At 36.9% G+C, this 16,399-nt stretch overlaps 1 protein-coding gene and 1 pseudogene across 3 annotated transcripts in view; both read left to right on the top strand.

Moving 5' to 3' along the window:
• The window catches only part of KMT2E (lysine methyltransferase 2E (inactive)), a 129,014-nt gene that overhangs the window by 62,590 nt on the left and 50,025 nt on the right, over window positions 1-16,399 (top strand). The gene's annotated exons all lie outside the window — the stretch shown is intronic.
• Window positions 6,003-7,507, top strand: LOC119534279 (annotated as a pseudogene).

Raw genomic sequence — 16,399 nt, 5'->3', positions numbered from 1 at the left:
TAAGGACATTTCCATATCTTCCACAAAGAAAGAGGAAGAGGTGAAGAAAGTAAAAAGAAATAGAAAGAAAAAAATGACAACTGAAAAGCAACAAAAAAACTAAAAATAAAATACAATAAAAAACAGACAAGAACACCAACGCCAATAATCCCATACCTCTACCTTATATCCCCCCCCTTATAGACATTTAGCTTTGGTATATATTGCCTTTGTCACAATTAGTAGAAGCATATTACAATGTTACTGTTAACGATAGACTCTGGGTTGCATTGATTGTATTTTTCCCCAATACCACCCCATTTTTAACACCTTGCAAAATTGATTTTCATTTGTTCTCCCTTGTGTAAAAACATATTTGTACATTTAATCACAATCATTGACCACTCTGGGTTTCACTAAGTTATAAAATCTCAGTCTTTATCTTCTGTCTTTCCTTCTGCTGTCGTACGTGCCCCTGACCTTCCTCTTTCAACCATACTCCCAGTCATCTTTGTTCAGTGTACTTACGTTATTATGCTAGCATTACCTAATACTGTGCTCCAGACCTCTCTCTCCTGTCTTTTCCTATCTGTCTGTAGTGTTCCTTTTAGTATTTCCTGTAGAGCAGGTATCTTGTTCACAAACTGCCTCAGTGTCTGTCCGAGAATATTTTAAACTCTCCCTCATTTCTGAAGATCAGCTTTGCCAGGTATAGGATTCTTGGTTGGCAGGTTCTCTCTTTCAGTATCTGAAATATATCATACCACTGCCTTCTCACCTCTGTGGTTTCTACTGAGAATTCTCCATATATTCTTATTGAGCTTCCCTTCTATGTGATGGATTGCTTTTCTCATGTTGCTTTCAGCATTCTCTCTTTTTGTTTGACATTTAAATATCTAATTATTAAGTGTCTTGGCATAGGTTTATTTGGATCTATTCTGTTTTGGGTATGCTGCACTTCTTGGATCTGTAATTTTACATCTTTCATAAGAAATGGGAAATTTTCAGTGATTATTTCCTCCATTATTGTGTCTGACCTTTTCCCCATCTCTCTTCCTCCTGGGACATCCATGACACGTGTATTAATGCCCTTCATGTTGTCATTCAATTCCATGAGCTGCTGCCCATGTTTTTCCATTATTTTCCCTATCTATTCTTTTGTGTGTAGGATTTCAGATGTCATGTTCTCTAGTTCTGCCTCTGCAGATCTGCTGTTGTATGTCTCCATTGTGTTTTTCATCTCTTGTATTATGCCTTTCATTCCTGTAAGTTCTGCCACTTGATTTTTCAAACTTTTGAGTTCTTCCTTATGTTCCCCCAGTGTCTTATTTTTATTTTTTTATATTTTTAACTTTATTGAAAAATTAAAGCAAACAACAAAAAAACCCCACAACATTTCAAACAAAATAAAGCAAAGGATTAAGAACAACAAATCCTAAAATACTACTTTGCTTCCAACATGTACCTATCATTTGCTTTTTCAAAATTTCGATTTCTTCCTTATGTTCACCCAATATCATCTTTATTTCCTTCATCTGTTTTGCCGTATCTTCCCTCAACTTGTTTATTTGATTTTGAATTGATTTAGGAGATTTGTTTGATTATTAATTAGTTGTTTTAATTCCTGTTATCAGTTGAAGTGTAAGTTTGTTCCTTTGACTGGGCCATATTTTTGTTTTCCTAGTGTGATTTGTAGTTTTTTGTTGTGTAGGCATCTGGTTTCCTTGATTCCACCAATCAGATTTTCCCAGACCAGACAGGCCAAGGTCTCGGGAGGAGGCTGTATTCAGTATCAGGTTTTCCTGAGAATGAGACCAAGAAGATTGTCAGACTTTCCTGTGAGGCTTCTAGACTGTGCTTTTCCTGTCTTCCCCAGCAAGTGGTCCTTTTCAGCCCTCAGCTCCTCACTGGTGTAAAGTGGTGTGGTCCCTTTAATTCTCAGGGTACCCTGTCCTGGCTAGGGGCCAGGGGTGTCAGAGGCCAAGCTTAAGTTGTTTCTGGTTCCACCCCCACCCTCCCCTAGGGCCTGTGAGGGAGGGCAGCCACTTGAGCTTGGCCCCGCCCCCCTTTTCTAAGGGAAGATTCATCCTTTAGGGAGTTACCTTCTACACTTGAATTCCTCCTGTGTCTCTCTGACTCTGTTAACTCCATCCTTGTCTAGTTCAGTGCTGACAATTGAAAATGCCTGAGGCTTTCTCTAATGAGCTACTTTGAATGAGTGGGGAAAAAAAAGGAAAAAAAGAGAAAGCACCTTTTCAGGGCCATTCCCCAGCCCCCCAGTTACGCTGGTCAGCCGATGTTTGTACTCAGTTCTCTGTGCCCCTTTTCTTGGGACACAGCCATATTCCCATTATTGTTAGCTCAGCCTTCTCCAAAAGCCTCTGTTTTTATTTGTTTATGGGTTTTTTTTTTCCCCGTCAGCCCTGCTTCCTCTCTGCAGGTGGAAGCTTATTTTGATTTCTTGTTTTTTCTGTGTTTATTTGTGCTTGTAGCTTGTATTCCATAGTCCAGATTTGTTGTTTAAAGCTAAATTGGAGCTTGGTTGAGTTACTTACCCTCGCTCCAGTGATCTTCTTATCCCCACAGGGAGATGTTTCAACTCAGCCTGCTGTGCTGGTGGGGGAGGTGCACCAGCTCCACAGTTTTGGGAGTTTTACTTCCAGTTCTATGCTGCAATTTCAGCCGTTCCACCCATTCCAGGCTGGTGTACGATGTGTGTCCTGTCAAGGATGTCCCCCAGCAGTTGTTCCAGATTCTTTACTAGTTGTTCCTGGGTATTTACCAGTTGCACTTGAGGACTAACTGAATTTCACACCTCTCTATGCTGCCATCTTTCCCTGCCTCTGGCTTAGAGAACTTTTACCTCCTACTCCCTCCATAGATACTCTAGAGAATTCGAAGAAAATAACTTGGTAATCACTAACTTAAATAAAAGGGAAAGGAATTACCTTTTTCATACCTTCTGTTTTAGAAGCTATGGTAGCCAGTTGTGTGACATCCTCAATTTTTATTGCCTGAAAATCCAGTGATAATTTTATTTTACCAAAATAAGATTAAATATTGATTTTATTTAAAAACCCTGATTGTGACAGTTAAAGTTTGATCATTTAATTACACAGGTTTTAAAAATTTAACCTAGGCTAACACATGACATTTAATACTGGTTTTATAGCTAGCTCCATTTCTCCCTTCAAACATTTTCTTTGCCTTTTAAAAATTTTAACTTATTTTCTAATTATGAAAGAAGTGCATGTTTGTATAACATCCTTTTTTTAGTTCCCAAATTATTTTGGAATTTAAAATTATATTAATTTAGAGTAAGGGTCAGCAATCTTTTCCTGTAAAGGACTAGATAGTAAATATATTTTAGACTCACAACTATATGGTTTATGTTTCACCTACTCAACTTTGCTCTTGTAGCTCTAAAGCAGACAATATGTATAAATGAATGGGCTTGACTGTGTTTGGTAAAACTTTATTTGCAGTATCAGGCAGCAGGTTGTGTTTTGATCAGTCCCTAGTATGCCTACCTCTTGTTTAGAGAAGGTGAATCTTGAGAACATACTGTTTCTAATAAAGAGTATCATTTCTCTCTGATTTGTTTGGTTTAAGGAAGTACTGCTAGTTCAATCGTGTGACTTTCTTTGAAACTCAATAACTGGGTAGGAATTTTCTCTTTCATTAATAAAATGTTTATAGAGGACTTAATGTATATAACAGATTCTGTTTTAGGTACTAGGGACACAGCTCCAAATTTAAAACCTTGTATTTGTATTCAAATTCTGTTTTTTCCTCTCGTAAAATGGAAAAAAAGTCCCTTTTCTTATTAGAGGCCTATTCCTCCACTTGCCTTCTGGATTTCATCCCTCCTCACCTTTTCAAGATCTTTACTTTTTACTCTTGCCTATAGTTATCCTCTCTTTCCTGTATCCTCAGTTTCTCTATTAATTCATTCCCATCAGCATAAAAAACATTTTAAACAAAATTGTTATCCCTTTTATTTATTAGATCATTTCTTTGTTCCTCCTTACAGGAAAACTCCATGAAAAAGTTGTTTGCACTCATTGTCAGGCTGCACAATACAACTGTAACTACCCATGTTGTCAAATGAATGTGCAGTTGTCTATAATTTCTACAGACTTCTCAAAATTGGATTTAAGTGCCTATTCCCTCCTCTTACACAGATTTAGCATTGGCTTTGTCATTACCACACTTATCTGGTCAGTTGTTCTTATCTTTTTCTGGCTTATTCTGTTAATGCCCAGTTTGTAAATGTTGGAGTGTCTAGAGCTTAATTTCATCACTGTCGCCTTTTTTAATACTTTTTTTTTTTAATCATCTGACTTGAAATACCATCTCTGTGGAATACTCCCTAATTTTTATCTCGAGCCATAATATTTCTGAGCTCAAGACTTGTATACTAATTGACTTGTTCATTTGAATTTTTTGATCATCTTCTGCCCCAGAATTTGTTTTTTTTTTCCCCTCCTACATTTATCTATTTCTTTAACATTATCACTGTCCACATGCTTAAGCTAAAACCCTAAGTGTCATTCTTGATTGCTCTTTTTCCTTCCACATCCAATTCCTTGGACAGGCCTGTGTCTCCCTTTTTTATATATATATATATAAAACATTTGTTTGTTAAGACTATTTAATTGCTCTTTTTTTAAAAATGCCATTTTATTGAGACATATTTACACACCATACAATCCATCTGAGGTATATAGTCAGTGGCTCAGAATCATCACATAGTTATGCATTCATCTCCATGGTCAATTTTAGAACATTTTCAGTACTCCAGAAAAAGAAATAAAAATAAAACAGAAAACCCAAAACATCCTATACCCCTTGACCCCAGCCTATTGTTGACCCTTAGTATTTGTGTGGTACATTTGTTACTGTTGATGAAAGAATATTAAGATTTTACTGTTAAATATAGTCCATAGTTTGGAATAGGTACATTTTCCCCCTTATACTGCTCTATTTTTAACTCCTTGTAATAACGTCATACATTTGTTCTAGTTGATGAAAAGACTTATTTATATTTGTAGAGTTAATCACAGTCGTCATCCACCACAAGATTCACTGTGTTATGCATTCCATGTTTTAACCTCCAGCTTTCCTTCTGGTTACATACATTACTCTAAACTTTCCCTTTCCACCACATTCACCCACAATTCAGCGCTGTTAATTATACTCACAGTAACATCCTACTGTCAGCTCTATCCATTTCCAAACATTTAAGTTTGACCTAGTTAAACATTCTGCACATATTAAGAATATTAAGCTCCTCATTCTCCAACTTCATTCTGTATCCTGATAACCTATATTCTGGATTTAAGCCTGTGAGTTTACATATTATTATTAGTTCATATTAGTGAGATCATACAATATTTGTCCCTTTGTGTCTGACTTTTTTCATCCTTAAGGCTCATCCATGTTATATGCTTCAGGATTTAATTCCTTCTTATTGCTGAATAATATTCCATCAAATGTATATACCACATTTTGTTTATCCATTCATCAGTTGATGGACACTTGGGTTGTTTCCATTGTTTGGCAATTGGAAATAATGCCACTATGAACATCAGTGTTTAAATGCCTGTTTGCATTCCTGCTTTCAGATCTTTAGGGTATATACCAAGTAGCAGGATTTCCGGGTCTTAAGGCAACTCTTACACTTAGCTTCCGGAGGAACCGCCAAACATTCTTCCACAGTGCTGTACCATTTTACCTTCCCACCAGTAGTGAATAAGTGTTCCTATTTCTCCACATCTTCTCCAACACTTGTAGTTTAGGTGTGCAGTATCACCTCATGGTTTTAATTTCCATTTCCCTAATAGCTAGTGAAGATGGGCATCTTTTCATGTGCTTTTTAGCCATTTGTATTTTGTCTTTGGAAAAATGTCTATTCTTGTCTTTTGCCCATTTTTAAATTGGGGTGTTTGTCTTTTTATTGTTGAGTTGTAGGATTTCTTTCTGTATTCTGGATATCAAACCCTTATCAGATACTTGTTTTCCAAATACTTTCTTTCATTGAGTTGGCTGCCTTTTCACCCTTTTGACAAAGAATTTGCAGCACGGAAGTACTCAATTTTGAGGAGGTCTTATTTTGTTTCCTTTCCTTGCTTGTGCTTTGGTGTAAAACTGAAGAATCTACTGCCTATCATTGGAGCTTGAAGATGTTTCCCTACATTTTTTTTCTACACGTTTAATACTACTAATTCTTTTATTTAGGTATTTGATCCATTTTGAGTTAATTTTTGAATAGGGTGTTAGATAGACAGCCTCTTTCTTTATTTTGGATGTGGATATCCAGTTTTTCCAACATCATTTATTGAAGAGACTGTTCTCTCCCAGTTAAGTGGACTTGAGAGCCTTGTCAGAAAATCAGTTGACTGGCTAGATGTCTTTGCAGAGAGTCGCCATGGGTTCCTGCTTCAACAGTGCTTGAATGGAACCCAGTGCTTCCCCTCTGTCGGCCCACCACTCTGAGCAGCCCTCTGCCACCATTCCAGCGCAGCACAGCTGCTGCCACCTCCTCTCCTTAACTGCCAGCCATGATGACTACATCCCTGTCGCAGGTGTGCCAGAACTTCAACCAGGACTCAGAGGCTGCCATCAACTGCCAGATCACCCTGGACCTCTACGCCTCTTAGGTCTACCTGTCGATGTCCTACTGCTTTGACCATGATGATGTGGCTTTGAAGAACTTTGCCAAATATTTTCTTCACCAATCTCTTGATGAGAGGGAGCGTGCTGAGAAACTTATGAAGCTACAAAACCAACACAGTGGCCGAATCTTCCTTCAGGATATCAAGAAAGCAGATTGAGACTACTGGGAGAGCGGGCTGAATGCAATGGAGTGTGCATTACACTTGGAAAAAAGGGTGAATCAGTCACTACTGGAACTGTACAAACTGGGCACTGAGAAAAATGACCCCCACTTGTGTGACTTCATTGAGACCTATTACCTGAATGAGCAGGTGAAGTCCATCAAAGAATTTGGTGTCTACGTAACCAACTTGCACAAGATGGGGGCCCATGGATTCTGGGTTGGCAGAGTATCTCATTGACAGGCACCCTCTGGGAAACAGTGGTGATGAGAGCTAAGCCTTATACCGTCTTCCCCAGAGCCACAGGGTGACTTTTGTGGTCATCACGGCAGTTGTATGCATGTTGGGCTTACCTTTACCTTTTCTGTAAGCTGTACCAACATCCACCAAGTTCTTTCATTTGTACCATTCCTTCAAATAAAGTAATTTGGTACCCCCCCCCCAAAAAAAAAATCAATTGACCATAGATCTGAGGGTCTGTTTCTGACCTTTCAGTTCGATTCCATTGATTGATATTTCTGTCTGTATGCCTGTACCATGCTGTTTAGGTCACTGTGGTTTTATGATATGCTTTCAAGTCAGGAAGTGTGATATCTCCCACTTCGTTCTTCTTTTTCAAGATGTTTTTGGCTATTTGAGGCTCCTTATCCTTCCAAATAAAATTGATAATTAGCTTCTCCATTTCTGCAAAGTAGTCTGTTGGAATTTTGATTGGTATTGCATTGAGTCTGTAGATCAATTTGGGTAGACTTGACATGTTAATGGCATTTAGCCTTCCAGTCCATGAACAAGGAATGTCTTTCCATTTATTTAGGTCTTCTTTGATTTCTTTTAGCAATGTTTTATAGCTTTCTTTGTACAGGTCCTTTACATCCTTGGTTAAGTTTATTCCTAAATATTTGATTCTTTTAGTTGCTATTGTAAATGGAATTTTTTTTCTTGAATACCTCCTCAGATAGCTCATTACTGGTGTATAGAAACACAACTTATTTTTACGTGTTGATCTTGTATCCCACCACTTTGCTGAACTTGTTTATTAGCTCAAGTAGCTTGTTATGGTTTTTGGCGGGATTTTCTAAATATGGGGTCATGTCTGCAAATAGTGAAAGTTTTACTTCTTCCTTTCCAATTTGGATGCCTTTTATTTCTTTTTCTTGCCTAATTGCTCTAGCTGGAAATTCTAGCACAGTGGTGACAGTGGGCATCCTTGTTGTGTTCCCAGTCTTAGAGGGAAAGCTCTCTGTTGCCATTGAGTGTGATGTTAGCTATGGGTTGTTCACATATGCCCTTTATCATGTTGAGGACGTTTACTTCAAGATCTACCTTTCAACATGTTCTTATCAAGAAAGGATACTGGATTTTGTCAAACGCCTTTTCCACATCAGTCGAGATGATACTGTGGTTTTGCCCTTTTGCTTTGTTAATGTAGTTTTTTACATTAATTGATATTCTTGTGTTGAACCACCCTTTCATAAAGGAATAAAACCCACTTGATCATGGTGTATAATTCTTTTAATTACTAACAGATTCTATTTGTAAGTATTTTGTTGAGGATTTTTATATCTATAATCATAAAAGAGATTGGTCTGTATTTTCTTTTCTTGTAGCATCTTTATGAGGCTTTGGTATTAGGGTGCTGTTGGCTTCATAGAATGAGTTAAGTAGCCTTCCCTCCTCTTCAATTTTTTTGGAAGAGTTTGAGCAGGAATGGTATTAATTCTTCTTGGAATTCTTGGTAAAAATTGCCTGTGAACACCTGGTCCTGGGCTTTTTCTTTTCTGGGAAGTTTTTGATGACTTGATTTAATCTTTTTCCTTGTGATTGGTTTGTTGAGGTCTTCTGTTTCTTCTTCTTGAGTCAGCGTAAGTTGTTTGTATGTTTCTGGGAAGTTGTCCATTTTATCTAAGTTGTCTAGTCTTTTGGCATACAGTTGTTCAGAGTGTCCTCTTGTTATCTTTTTTTATTTTTTGGGATCTGAGGTAATGACCCCCTTTTCATTTCTGGGTTTATTTATTTGCATCTTCTCTCTGTCTTTGTCAGTCTAGCTAAGGGTTTGTGGATTTTATTGATCTTCTCAAAGAACCTACTTTTGGTTTTATTGATTTTCTCTCTTTTTTTTTTACTTCTCCATTTCATTTATTTCTACTCTAGTCTTTATTTCTTTCCCTTTGCTTGCTTTGGGATTAGTTTGCTATTCTTTCTCTAGTTACTCAGTTGTTCAGTTAAGTCTTTGCTTTTAGCTCTTTGTTCCTTTGTAATGTAGGTGTTTAGGGCTGTAAATTTCCCACTCAGCACTGCCTTTGCTGCATACTGTAAGATTTGATATGTTGTATTCTTGTTGTCATTTGTCTCGAGATATTTACTGATTTCTCTTGCAATTTGTTGTTTGACCCACTGATTGTTTAAGAGCATGTTGTCTTGCCTCCATATATTTGTGAATTTTCTGGTTCTCCAGTTGTTATTGATTTCCAACTTCCTGCCATTATGATCAGAGAAAGTGTGACCTGTTTTTTGTCCTGCGTGTGGTCTGTCCTAGATAATGTTCCATGAGCACTGCAGAAGCATGCATAATCTGTTGTTTTGGGGAACATTTTTCTATATATGTGCTTTAGGTCTGTTCATTTTGCTAAAGCTGCCAAAATGCAATATACCAGAAATGGATTGGCTTTTATAAATGGGATTTATTAGGTTACAAATTTACAGTTTTAAGGCCATAAAAGTGTCCAAACTAAGGCATCAACAAGAGGTTAGAAAGGCTGATGGCGTCCGGAACACTTCTGTCAGCTGGGAAGGCATGTGACTGGCCTCTGCTGGTCCTTTGGTCCTGGGTTGCATTGCTTTCAGCTTCTTATTCCAGTGTCTGTGGGTTTTTACTTAACTTCTCCAGGGCAAACTCTGGGATTCATCTTTTAGCTTAGCATGTCTAAATGTCTCTCTGTCTGTATCTCCAAGTGACTGGGTCTGTGTCAGCTCTGAGCTCTCTCTCTTTTCTTGAGCTCTCTTAAGCATTCCAGTAAACTAGTTAAGAGCTACTTTGAATGGGAGAGGTCACTTCTCCATGAAAATAATCTAATCCAAATGTCCCACCCATAATTTGGTGCATCTTATTTCTATGGAAACAACCTAATCAAAAGATCCCACCTACAATAGGTCTGCCCCCACAAGAGGGGATTAAAAGAACATAGTCTTTCATGGGGTACATAACAGATTTAAACCAGTACAAGATCTAATTTACTTATTCTGTTTTTTAAGTTTTCTGTTTCCTTATTGATCCTCTGTTAGATGTTCTATCTATTGAAGAGAGTGGTGTGTTGATGTCTCCCATTCTAGAGATGTCTAGTTCTCCCTTCAGTTTTGCTAGTGTTTGCCTTATGTACTTTGGAGCACCTTGATGAAGTGCATAAATATTTATGATTGTTTTTTCTTCTTGGTTTATTGCCCATTTTTAATACATAGTGTCCTTCTTTATCTCTTAACATTCTTGCACTCTATTTTGTCTGATATTAGTATAGCTACCCCAGCTTTTTTTTTGTTTCTGCTTGTGTGGAATATCTTTTTCCATCCTTTCACTTACAACCTATGTATCTTCGGGTCAAAAAGGAGTCAGTATACATTTTGAATCATTATACTTCTCTCCATCTATACTGCTGTCTTAGTTCAAGCCTTTATCAGTAAGTCTTTGACTGGGCCACTGCAGCAGTCTTCATGTTTTTCTTTTGCTTTCTACCATTCATTCCCAGTGCAGAAGCTAAAGGGATTCTTCTGAAGCATAAACCAGATCAGATAATTTAAAACAAAACAATAAAAACCATTCAGTAACTTCCTGTTTCACTTAAAATAAAATCCTAATTTTTAGAGGCTCATCAAGCCTTACTTTTCTAATCTCTTAATATTCTCCCCGTGGCTTACTATTACTCCCACACTGATATTTTTCCCTGTTCTTTTGAACATTCTAAACTTTTGCCTTTGGGCCTCTATGCTTGCTGTTCCCTCTGCCTGGACCATTCTTTTGTTTTTGGCACAGTGGTAGCTTAGTTCAGATATCACCTTCTTGTGAAACCTTCTCTGTTCACCCTATCCAAAATAGCTCCCTGAAATTGTCTTGTTTTATTTCATTACTTGTAGTTTATCTTTTACTAAAATTTAAGGGTCATGACAGTAGACACCTTATATTTTATTATGTATCAGTGTATCTACATCACCCACCACAGGGTCTGGCATATAGTAAATATTAAATCATGAATCATACTGCTTTAAGGTCTCATGGTTTGCTCTGAAGTTTATTATATAGGAATGCTTGTTGAATGACTATCCTAGGTAACTGTTTAAGTTATTAAGAAGGAGCAGACTAAAACTTGAAGTATTTTACAGGCTCTTCACTGTAAGGGGCTATAGAAAGGAATGAAATGTACTTGTATGCAAAAAACCTTACCTAACTGGTTTTTTTTTTTCTTTCTCTCTCTCTCTCTCTCTCTCTTTTTTTTTTTGTTTGAGTTCAATGAGTTAAATGCTATAGTTCTTTAAAGTAGCAGTTTACCTATATTTGGAGGCTAGGAAGTATTAAAAAGGCATTAGGAAACTAGCAGAATTAAAAAAGCAACTAGAGGGAGATTGAAATTTACTACATAATTATCTGAGTAACTGAACTGACCACCCTGGAATACATTAGAGCAGAATGTAGAAGGAGGAGGGACATATCTCCAGTATAAGAATTTTAACAAATGATAGTATTCTGACTGGAATATTTTTAATCACATTCTTTTTAATTGATGAAATTTCCCAGATCATATGTTTAGTCAAAAGTAAAATCTTTGTAATAGTACTACTTTGATAATCTTTCATCAATTGAAACAAATATAAATACTGTTTAAAAAATGGTAGAATTACAAATAAAGTGTTATCATCAATTGTAACAAATTTTCCACACCAATGTAAGCATTGGTGATGGGGTGGTATATGGGAATCTTGGTTTTTTGTTTTTTGTTTTTTTTTTTTTTAGTATTTGCATGCTTGTTCTGTAAACCCACAACTTCTCTAATAAATTTTTTAAGTGAAAACTTAAAATATAATTTTACTTTCTCAACTCTAGGGTCTTTGTAAACACCTCTTTTTGAAGCTGCACAGTAATGTTATACAGATCAAAAATAGGCACTTGAAGTTGATTCAAGTTTTGTTTGGCGAAATATCCAAATGAAAGAGAGAAGGTTTCCTCGAGAACACCAAACAGTCTATTCAGGGGAAAAGGAGACTCAAAGAAGTTCGTATTTATTATTTCATGTAATAAGTAGAAGTTAAGAATATAAAAGGATAATTGAAGTGTATCTGCAAAGGATACCCAGTTTGGTAAGGCTTTAAAAACATTATAAGAAGGAAGACTGCTAAAAAATAATGGGAACCTCTGTTTGGCAGTGTAATTGATAGATTCAGAGGTTACCAAGAGTTAAATCTCCTTATGGTAACAAAATACTGTTTGGCAGTGTAATTGATAGATTCAGAGGTTACCAAGAGTTAAATCTCCTTATGGTAACAAAATACTTGAAAGTCATTTATTTCTACATTGTCATTGAAAGCAATTAAGTATCAGTTGAGGCTATGAAGTATCAGATGAATGTGTACCTATGTGTTCTATACCTAACAAAAAGTGAATTTGGTGAATCACTAAGGCTGGTTGATCCTCCACGTAAGAGTTGATCCTCCACTTGAGAGTTGAAGAAACTCAAGGATAAAATTGTAAAAATTTTAAAATTATAAATGTATGTTACACATTTTAATACTCTTCCCATAAAACAGGATACCAAGTTGAACCCTGGACACCCATTCATGAGGATCACTTTGAAACTAGACAGGGTGATAAATGCTTTTCAGTGAAGTGTTGGATCAAGCAAAAGTAACTTATTTGTAAGTGGGTATGCAGAAAGAAGTCTTAGAGAGGTAGCACTCTTTACACGCTTTGATCAGTCAGGGCTTCTGAACTTAATGAATCTAGGAGAATTATTCACAGATTATTTAGGCTTCCATTTGAAGCTCTCAGCTTTATCTTGCTCTGCTGCTACTCGAATCACATCATTACCTTTCTTGGGGGGAAGGAATAAGCTTTAAGTGACTCTGTATAGTTTTTCACGATGTAGATCATTTTCCATAGCTTGGTACCCGGGTTCCTTCTTGAACTGGTCCTTGCCTTTCTGCTCTCGTCTCTGATCCTTCCTCCATACTTGTAGCTCCGTTTGCTCTGAATTTTAGCAGTTCTTTCTAATTTCGTGCTTCTTAAACTTCAGTGAACAAAAGATTAAAGGTGCTTATTAAAATGTAGATTTCCATGCTTGAGCTTTAGGAATTCTGATTAATGGGGTTTAAGTAGAGCTTTAAAAACTATAACGTACACTGTAGGTGACTGTGATGCCAGGGGTCTCTATATGACATGCTTAAATGATTCATGCTGTTATCTCTGACTTACATATGTGCTTTCTGTTTGGAATACCTTTTCCCATGTAGTCTACCTATTTCTCCCTGGAGTCTAGAGCCTAGAATTGTGACGATTTGCAACTCCTATGGGATCTTTTTAGATTTAATTAAACTTTTAGACTCACAAGAGTATCATATCATAGATCATCCTTGGCACCAGATTGCATAGGATATAGAACAGGAGTCAGAGTTTGCCAGAGGTTAGCATCAGATGTTCCTTTTGTGTGGGAGATCAGTCCGTGTAGTAGTCCATGTAGTAGTACAGTTAGCCATTCAGAACTATTTCCTTTGGCTTCTCAGGTGTCCACTCTTCTGCAGAAAGACAAGATCCACATTTGGGTGTGAGAGTTTTCCTGATTTAGAAGCCTCATGCCTCTTGGAAGTCAGTATTTCTTGTCAACAATTCTATAGGCAGAGCTTTCTGGTTCTTTCCAAGGGACATACCAGTTTTAGGAATTATAACATCTTGGGGAAATTCAAAAGTATAGCATCCTCATCAAGTACTTATAGTTCTCCTGGTCCTGATGCAGTTAATTTAACATTGAGTGGTCATTTTTATTAATGAGCCCAGCAATGTAGTTGACAAATGAGCTTATCAAGTTTTTAACAGAACAGAGCTAGAAAGTTAAATAAGATCAAGTTTTGATGTAGAAGGGTAAAGGGATTTGTTAAATATTTACCCATACCTTTCTTAGGGCACTTACCTTATTTTTTGCTTTGCATGGTAGTTTTTATGTACCTGTTTCTTTTTGCTTCCCTTTCCAGGATCAGAAGCTCTGAGAAGTACGTGTTCTATATATCTTTTTATCATGTCTAGGATCTAGCCAGTTACCTAAAATAGGGAACATCACTATAGAACTGTTTGTTGAATTATAGTTTATATACTCCTTTGACTATAAGATAAATCCACCACAAATTTAGAAAAACTTGTATGAGTGGGAGTTATAGATGGAAACAAAGTATAGAAATAACTGTCTGGATGAAGTAGTATAAACGGTGGGATACTCCTCCAGCAGTGTTAGGATCACTCTAATTTTAAAGTCTTTGGTATGTCCAAAGTCTGATCTTTCTTGATGGTTTCTGATGTTTTATTTTGTTCCTTTGGATGTGCCTTCATTTCCTGCTTCGTCTTGTGATCTTTTGTTGCACACTGTGTATTTTAATATTTTAGTGTGTTAACTCTGGCTTTTAGTCCCTGAGCTGTTCTTAAGTTATTTAAGTTCCTCAGAACTTATTTCTCCTACCAGGATGAGCCAAAGGCAAAAGCGCAGGGTCTTCTGTCTTTTCTGAGCATGCGTCCTATCCTACGCATGCACTTGTGGCCTTAGGAATTAACCTTTTTACAGGGATCTGAATGCCTCCTTTCCTCTTTGCCTTTGAAATAGATTCCCCTCACCCCTAAAGCCAGTAATTCTTGCCCTAAGCCACTTTTATTTGATTGTTTCTTATACTGATTTACCTGTCCACAAACTTCTTCTGTGGGCAAGGCAAGTTCTGGATAAGATTGCCAGACATATTTTCCTGGTTCAGTTCCTCAGAATGCCACCAGATAGATTGGCACAGATATACATACACCTTTGGGCACAGGGGTTACTCTGCTCCCTCCAGAATAGGAGGGAGGCCTGAGAGTGCAGGCTGGCTCCACACTGAGCAGGGGAGGGGATTTGGGAGGGGCCAGCAAGTGCAGTAGGAGATTTCCCTACCATTTTTAAGTTGTCTTTTTCTTGATTCAGCAGTTGAATCAAGAACAGTCCTTTAACTCTTTTCTGGAGCTCTGAGGAAGATGGCTCTGCCAGCTTTTGCTAGTTGTTTAATGATTCTGTGGGGAAACAGAACTTTGGACCGTCTCACATGCCATCTTTGTAGATTGGAAGTCTCTGCTCTTATTTTAAAGCCTTTATGTTTCTTTGGAATAGTGACTGTATAAGAACATTTCTAGCGTCATTCTTCCATTCACTGAAAGCTTATCTTAATGGAAATAATAGATTTGAGAAGACTGTGGGTCAGCAGAAAATGGCAAATGTTTCACTATGGACAGGGACAGAACTACTAAAAGCTAAGCTCATCTGTTGGCTTTGATATAGTAAGCTGTTACGTCCAGAGAATGCAACAAAGTGATGAAGGTCATGATATCATCATCATCATTTTGTATAGAAGTATATTATACTCATGGCTGGAGTACCCTGCTTTTCTGTCTGACACATCTTATTGAAGAAATAAATGGATCTGAAGAAAGATAGTTACCAGGGCTTAAGGGGCTGTTTTATGAAGATAGTCCAATAAGGTTAGGACCTATGTATTTGGAACAGTGGTAGCTGAGTTGGAGGTATGAGTGAACCCATCTATGTTGATAGGTTCTTAGCTATTCACATGGCATTGAAACATGAAAACTAGGGAGCACCTTTGGAGTTTGTAAGAGATAAAGGCGAAGAAGTATTCCTTCAAAGGTTTTGAATACTGTCACTTCTCTCCAAGGAGCTCACATACTGTTTTTTGGTTCAATATATTGGATATTAGATTATGTAAATAATAAGTCTAATGCATTGTATCAGATTTTGTGTTACTCTACATTAACCCTGCATTAGTATATTGTATTAAGATTTTTCATTGACATGTTGAAGGCATAACATACCCATGTATAGTCCTTTTTGAAATCCTTCCAAAGCAGGAAATTAATTAAAAATGTCCCAGCAGTCCCTTGGTTACTTAGCTTTTTGTGTTGAAATTATGAGTGATTTAAGTAGTAATTGTAACAAAACTGGTATATTAATCCTGGTCTGTCATTAGGACCATTATGTCTCTATTTCCTATATTGTTTGTAGTAAATAACCTTTACTACAGTAATAGGTCCTGCCTCCTCGATTTATGATACCATTAAAGGAAAAAAGTATAGAAAAGTGATGTATGTACGTTGCTCTGTGTTCCTGTCAGATTAATGATACATACATCTACAATGTAGCAATAAAATTTAGGATTTTCTGAATCACCACCTAGAATTTTAAAACCTCATTATATCAAATAACAGGCTCATCATTATAGATTACATTTTTTAACTTTTTATTTTGAAATAATTTCAAATTTACAGGACAGCTGCAAAAATAATACAAAATCCACGCAGA

Source organism: Choloepus didactylus, chromosome 5 (assembly GCF_015220235.1).
Source record: "Choloepus didactylus isolate mChoDid1 chromosome 5, mChoDid1.pri, whole genome shotgun sequence".
In the NCBI taxonomy this organism is placed as follows: domain Eukaryota; kingdom Metazoa; phylum Chordata; class Mammalia; order Pilosa; family Megalonychidae; genus Choloepus; species Choloepus didactylus.
The sequence above is the reverse complement of the archived record's forward strand: the minus strand, read 5'-3'. Positions and strand labels throughout refer to the sequence as shown.